This window comes from Phodopus roborovskii, unplaced genomic scaffold (assembly GCF_943737965.1).
Source record: "Phodopus roborovskii unplaced genomic scaffold, PHOROB, whole genome shotgun sequence".
In the NCBI taxonomy this organism is placed as follows: Eukaryota; Metazoa; Chordata; class Mammalia; order Rodentia; family Cricetidae; genus Phodopus; species Phodopus roborovskii.
This window is the reverse complement of record NW_026126485.1, coordinates 12,086,194-12,093,348: the sequence shown is the minus strand read 5'-3', so window position 1 is coordinate 12,093,348 and position 7,155 is coordinate 12,086,194.

Sequence of the window (7,155 nt, the reverse complement as noted above, 5' to 3'; positions counted from 1 at the left end):
ACAACTCTATTGTAAATTCTGTTATGCCTTCACCCTAGGACTAGATATGTAGGTCATTTTGTTCTCGATTTTCCTTTTCTTAGAGCACACTTGTTATTCACTGCTTTGTATATAGTTTTGTATTAAGCCTAAATCTTTTCTTTAGACTAAAAGGGGAATTGTAGTGAGATAGTCCTTCTGTGGCACTGACCACACCCATTGGAGGTGGAGCGATGGGCGGAAGTGACCTGTGGAAGGAAGTAAGAGAGAGAGCCAGGAAAAGCTCTCTTGCTGGCGAGATTTGGACAGGAGAGCATCGGGTAGAATTTCCTGGTGTTCATCTGTCTAGGTTGTAAGTAATTTCTCCCTGAATAAACATCTCTTCGGCCTATTTGTTTATCCTGATCCTTATTTAACCATGATAGAATTTTCCATGGAAACTGATTGTGATTTGTATTTCCCATGGAGATGTTGTAATCAATATGGCCAATATTTTTTTTAATAGGTCACTTAGTGGAAAGCACAGAAGTTCCCTCACTCTGAGGAAGTACCTGTTCCTAAGGTCTCAGACTTTAGGATGTAAAGGGGTGGGTTGTAAATGTAGGGATGACAAAAGAGGGTAATATGAAAATATTCCCCAAATACATTCTCAGGCCACACTTTTAGGGGAAAGACTTCATGAACATCAAATTCAGAGTCTGGAAACTAACGTTTAATCTTGCCTTTGTATGTACTGCCAAAGCCTGCTAAAAACTCAACACACTCATGGCATCTTGTGAACGGTAAATCTAGATATCCCTGAATAAGCTATCTAGCTTCAAAAGTGCCCAAATTAGTGTTTCCATTTCCTTTCTGTTGCTGTGATAAGTCACGCTGACCAAAAGTAACTTATGGATGGGGGGAATTTATTTGCCTCACACTTCTAGGACACAGCCCATCATTAAGGGAAGTCAAAGCAGGAAGAAAAACAGAAACCATGGAGGACCACTGCTTACTGCTTTGACCAAGCTAATATTTAGCCAATTTGACCTGGAAAATTCTTCAACTCAGGGTCTCCCCTCAGGTGACTCTTGGCTGTGTAAATTTGAGATCAGAGCTAATTAGCTTGTGGGGCTAGGACAGAACAAGTCTCCTCTAGTTGTCTTGACTTGAAAGAGATATTTTAAGACAATTAATTTGGAATTAACTACCTACAACTTTAATTCAAAACACCGAAGCTCTGTACTTTCATTTTGGCTGTGCCCCAGAAAAACCTGCATGTTCAGTGTGTTTGGTGCATGTGTCTGTGTGTTCAATGTGTCTCTGTGTAATTCTTCTGAATGTGAAAGGAAGCTGCCACTTGAACTGAGCTGGTAACACACCTTTGAATATTTTTACATTAAATAATCTTTATCCAATATGGTAACTACATTGGTGCATATGGACTAAAAGACACAAATCTTCAGGATAGTACTTGTTCAAAATGTCCCAATGTCCCATAGTGACAATGTCAGCATGAGACTTGACTTTCCCTATTAACCAAAATATGATTGTAGCAACGAGCAAACAAATATGAGGAGCTGAATTCTATTTTGGTAAGATTTTTTTTTTGTTTTAAGTAACAATGTCTTTGTCAGCTTTGTCACAAGCACTTTCCCACCAGCCTGGTCCCACAGCCATATCAGCCCCAAAATAACACACAGAGACAGTATATTAATTATGAAACTGTTGGCCATTTGCTAGAGCTTCTTATTGGCTATCTCTGTCTTAAATATTAACTCATTTCTATCGATCTAAGTGTTTCCACATGGTCTTATCTTACCAGAGAGAGGGCCCGGACCTCTTCTCTCACATCCTACATCTTGGTTCCTCCCTACTACATCTCTCAGAATCCTCCTTGTCTCCTAGTCCCGCCTATCTTGCTTTTCTATAGGCCAAAAGGGCTTTATTTATTAACCAATAAGAGAAACATATTTATAGAATGGCATCTCCCATTACAGCTTCATTGTTCTTTCACACCTACAACATGATGAAAACCACATTTTAGTGAATGGCAGTACGAAAGTAACATTTCTAGGACCCAGTGTGACATCATCAGTCTCCTCCTTGATATGATGTAGATGGAGAGAAGTATTACAGAGTGTTATTGCACTCAAACTGGGTGAGCAGTTCATTAGCCATTTAAAGACAAAAAAAGATCACCACTTAATCCATTTTGTGGACAGCTAAAGTAATGAAGATAGGTCAATAAATGTTTTCTTGATTCTACACATAAAATTTCAGTTCTTCGATAGAGGTAGAATAAAATGCATCACAGAATAACCTTTATGTCTTATTATACATCTCCCCTACTTTGCAGCTTGCACTGAGGCAATCCAGTTTCTGATCAGTAATTTATGAGTCTGTGTAATTTAGAAATAGTCATGACCAAGAATTAATTCTCAGAGCAAATTTCACAAGTCATATTGGGGACTGGAATCTAGCCCTGGATTTGGAAAGTGTTTATCAGCAGGATTTTCTTAAAGAGTCCATTTATATCCACAAGCAGCTACCAGGCACCAGCTATATACTTAGCATTACAGCAGCAATAACATCTTCTCCATTGAGCTGTTTCTTCTGCAGTGAGAATTGGGTTTAATGTTAATAGTTCTATGCCATTCTCACACTAACACTGTGAGACAGTGATCAGTTTTGTATCCACATTTTATATACAGAAATACAAGAAAGGGGACCGTGTTATAACAAGTTCCCAAATCATATAACTTTGTTTATTTTTAATTTACCTGTGTGTGTGTACCTGTGTGAGTGTATTGCACCATCTGCATACAGGTGCCCTTTATCTGATCCCATGGAACTGAAGTTACAGACAGCTGTGAGCCAGCTGATGTGGCCACTGGAAAGCAGACACAGGTCCTCTGAAAGAGCAATAAGTGATCTTAGCTGCTGAACCACCTCTCCACCTGCCCATCCCTCATATGCATGGTTCTTGGCCCTGTTAGCTTCACATTGAAAACAATTCCGTTTTCAATAAAGCACCTTTTAATGTTGGGTGTCATATTAATGCTCCTAATGTCATTAATTTTTCATTTAAATCTTCATTTAAAATTGTTTCTATGTTCAGATAGTGTGTGGGCAGGTATGAGTGCAAGTGTGTGTGGAGGACAACGAACATCTAATGTATTTCTCATTTGCTCTCCACCTTATAATTTTGGAACAGTGCCTCTTACCAAATGAACCTGGAGCTTACCAACCTCTCTAGACCAGCTGACCATCAAGCCTTGTGGATACTCCTGTCTTGGTCTCCTGAGTGCTGTGATTTCAGATATATGTGACTGGACCCAGTCTTTTGTGTGGGTGCTGGGATTCGAACTTGGTCCTCATACTTGTGTAGCAAGCACTTTATTGACTGAGCCATCTCCTCAGCACTTTATTTACAAAACTTAAGTCTCATGTTTAGAAATTAAAAACACTAGGACTTTCATTTTATTTATAGTTAAATATGATTACATAATTTAAGAAATGAATTTAAGTCAGTAATAAGGCCTGTATAATGTGCTGTATTTTCTTTTAAAGGATCTTCATATTACTCAATTTATGAGGCATCAAAGAATGTATTTTCTATCATATGAATGCTTATCTTCCCCCAAAATATTCATGTTGAAATTGAATTGACTTGGGCTCAGACTATAGCTCAATGCAATAGCATTTGTCAGTCATTCATGAGACCCTGGGTTTTATTCCCAGCACTGCACAAAAGACAGAGGGGTGGACCTTCAAAGAAATGTTTGGGCTGTGAGTGTTCATGTCACTGTAAAATGCTGTTCAGGGATAGGAAGAAGACTCAGCGTGTCCAATGCTAGGAGTAAAATTAGTAGACAGAATAAAAGCTCAAGTGTGCTTGCACAATTGCACAAACACAGTCATTGAATACATGCACAAAGACCTGCATTCAGGTCCCCAGCATCCACATAAAAACCTGGCCCTGGAAGCCAGGGCCTGTAATCCCAGCACTGGGGAGGCAGAGACATGGGGATCTTTAAGGCTTGCTGGTCAGCCAGTACAACCCACTCTGTCTCAACAAAAATAATAAAAATGTGGAGATCAATAAATGAAGACACACAAGGCTGAACACATGGGCATTCACACTTGCACATGCATGAGCATACATAAACAACACAACTGCACACACAAGGCAGGAGATGAGATCAGCTCTTCTTATGTCCTTTCTTCCTCTTTCCTTTTGCCATGATACAGTACAGCAGCAGAGGCCTCACCAGATGCTGGCACCTTGATTTCTACTTCCTAGCTTCCCAAAAAAGATACCTCAGTAGATTTCTCTTCTGTGTAAATTACGTAGTCTTTGGTAAAGCAACATCATGTGGACTAAGACAATTTTGGTAGCTACAAGAAGATGAAAGCCAGGTGGTGTTAAGCCACACTTAAACACATACACACAATCTGAATGTAACAAGCTGTAAATAGGCACCCTGGGTGAAAATTGATTTTTCTTCTCTATTGTGGGCATTCAATACAGAATCCCATAACCAATTTTGGCTCATGGGTGGCTCGTTCAAACACACTCCGTACTAAGATCCTCTGACTCACAAGCCAAGGGTCAATAAACTGGAGAAATGGAAGACTGACTTCAAATTATAATGTCTCCTCTACAAAAGCTGTATATTTTATGTTAAAATCTGAAAAACAGGCAGCAGTTTGGAGGTACAGAGGCACCAACCAGGAAAAAGAAAGCTTGTGTTGCTGTCCTCAAGAAAAATTAACAACCAATATGAACCATGCTGTTGACATATCAAAGGACAAGTAGCCCTAACTCCCTCTCAGCTTGCAGATCTCCCAAGTTCACTTTTCACCGCTACAACTTTGAGATCTAGCCCTCCCCTAGACTTTCTTTCCATAGCCCATCACATTCCTGTCAAAAAAAAAATAAAAATTTAAAAAAATCATTAGCTCATTCCTCACCTCAGAAATGTCTTAACAGGAAGAAAAAAAAAAAAGAAAGAAAGAAAGAAAAGAAAAGGCTCTCCATTGGCCAAATGAAGTCAATGAATGTACAAAAAGAAAGAGCATATCACTTCCTAACAAGAGCCAGGGAAAGACACAAGGATGGAAGTCACTGAGAGGTGAATAAGCCCAGACTGTGAATGCTAGAGACTGAGATGGTCTGACAGCAGCGGAATCCAGTATCTGTGGTTGAAAAGGCCAAGTGACATTAGCAACCCCAGCCTTACTTTTCCCTGGCTCTGTAGATTGCCAAAGAAAAAAGAGAACAGAATATCACCTGAATGGCCATGTAGCTCCTTCGCCTCACGATGAAGATCAATATCTTCTGTATGCTTGCAGCACTCTCTGTCACTGAGCATAATACTATAGTGGGCCTCTCAAACAGGTCGCTCCCTTTAGCTCTGTCTACTTTCTCTTTTTTCCATTATTGCCTTCATAAACAAATGGATATGTGTGTGAGAGAGGTCATGAGTGTTTGGGTGCGCGCGCATATGTATGCACAGAGGTCAACCTCAGAGTTGTTCCTCGGTGCTATTCACTTGACTTTTTTTTTTTTTTTTTGAGGCAAAGTCTCTCACGAGGGCCTTGAGCTCACTAATCAGTCTGGCTGGACAGCAAGGTCCTGGGAGCCTCTTGTGTCTGCCTCTCTAGCACCAGGATTATAACAACACACAACCACGTTAAGCTTTTTAACAGGGGTTCAGGGATTCAAATTCAGGTCCCCATGCTTTTACCTCAAGCACTTTGCTGACTAAGCCATCTTTCAAGTCCCCCCCCTTTTATTTTATTTTATTTGTTATTTATCATCTATTTCACATCCAAAGCAAAGCCTGGCCCTTATCAGTACCCACCCTGTTTGTTGACTGGATAAATGTCATTTGTCTCTTCCTTATTTGTCCTACACAATAGTAGATTCTTTAAACACAAGAACCACTTTTGGAGTGTGTTCATATCCTAGTACGCGATGACTATTTCCGAAGATAGAATGTAGCGCCCACGCTACCATCTGTTCCACCAATCCGGCGAAGGCCTAGAGTATGAAATAAAGTCAAGACAGCGGGTCATTCGTTCAATGGCAATGTCTGAACGCCAAATGCCAAATGCCGTTTATTGAGGGAAAAGAACGGGCTTAAATACCAATTTACAGCACAGTGGAAAGTTACAGGAATTTAGGCTTAGCTCCTCCCTAGGAGGTGTGTGTCATCAAAACGGGAAGAGTACCAACAAAAGCCTTGAGGCAAGGAGTTCTGGCCAACAGCTTCAGGCTTGCTCAAGGCGCCTCGGGGGTCCTTGCAGGGGCCTACAGTAGAATGAATTGACAATGGAGAAAAGACCACAGTCCCTGGCCTTCAGAAGTTGGCCTGGAATCTCAGCTAGGACATGCTAGTTCTTTTGTTAGACATAAACTGTCTCAGAGGAAATGAGCCTTAGAGACAATTACTCCAAGGCCATTGTGAAGTGACACAAAGCAGGCCAAGTACTTGATGTCACCTAAGCATAGGCAAAAAATAAAGTCAATGAGTCACCCACAAATATCAAATACCCTTTCTCAGCACAGTGATTTCTACCAGTCTCCCTTCCCTCAAACACTCTTATTGATTTCTCAGCCTTCATTCATCTATAGAACAAACTTAGATCCTTACACTCTTTTCCAATTACAACTCAAAGCCCATGTCCTTTTATTGGTGCTTTTAAAACTCTCTGACCATGCTTTCCTGCTTTCTCCATAGTGTGTGTTTTCCCTAACTGCAATAAATAATTACCCTGTCCTTTCTAACAACAGGAACATTTTGAGTGGCCTCTGGCTAAAGACCACTGACAAAATACATAATTTAATTAATGTGAGTATTTCATGAGTTAGGTGCTTAAGGATCCCTAGAGTCTCTTGGATGTTTTAACTCCCCAAAGTCATTAGAAAAGAGGTTCATCTTCTCATTGCTTCTCCATCTGAAGAGACAGATCCTCCCACCTCCAAGAAATTCTCAGGAGACTGATCTCAATGTTATTTACTCATCTAAAATAAACTCATACATCAAGGACAAGGAAGATGAAGACTGTACTGGTAACTTTAACTTATCAAACCAGCTATGGTATACATATGTATGTTCATTCATCCATGATCACAAAGTCAAGTTTATACAAAATAAATTTAAGTTGCATCTCTAATTTGGAATCATG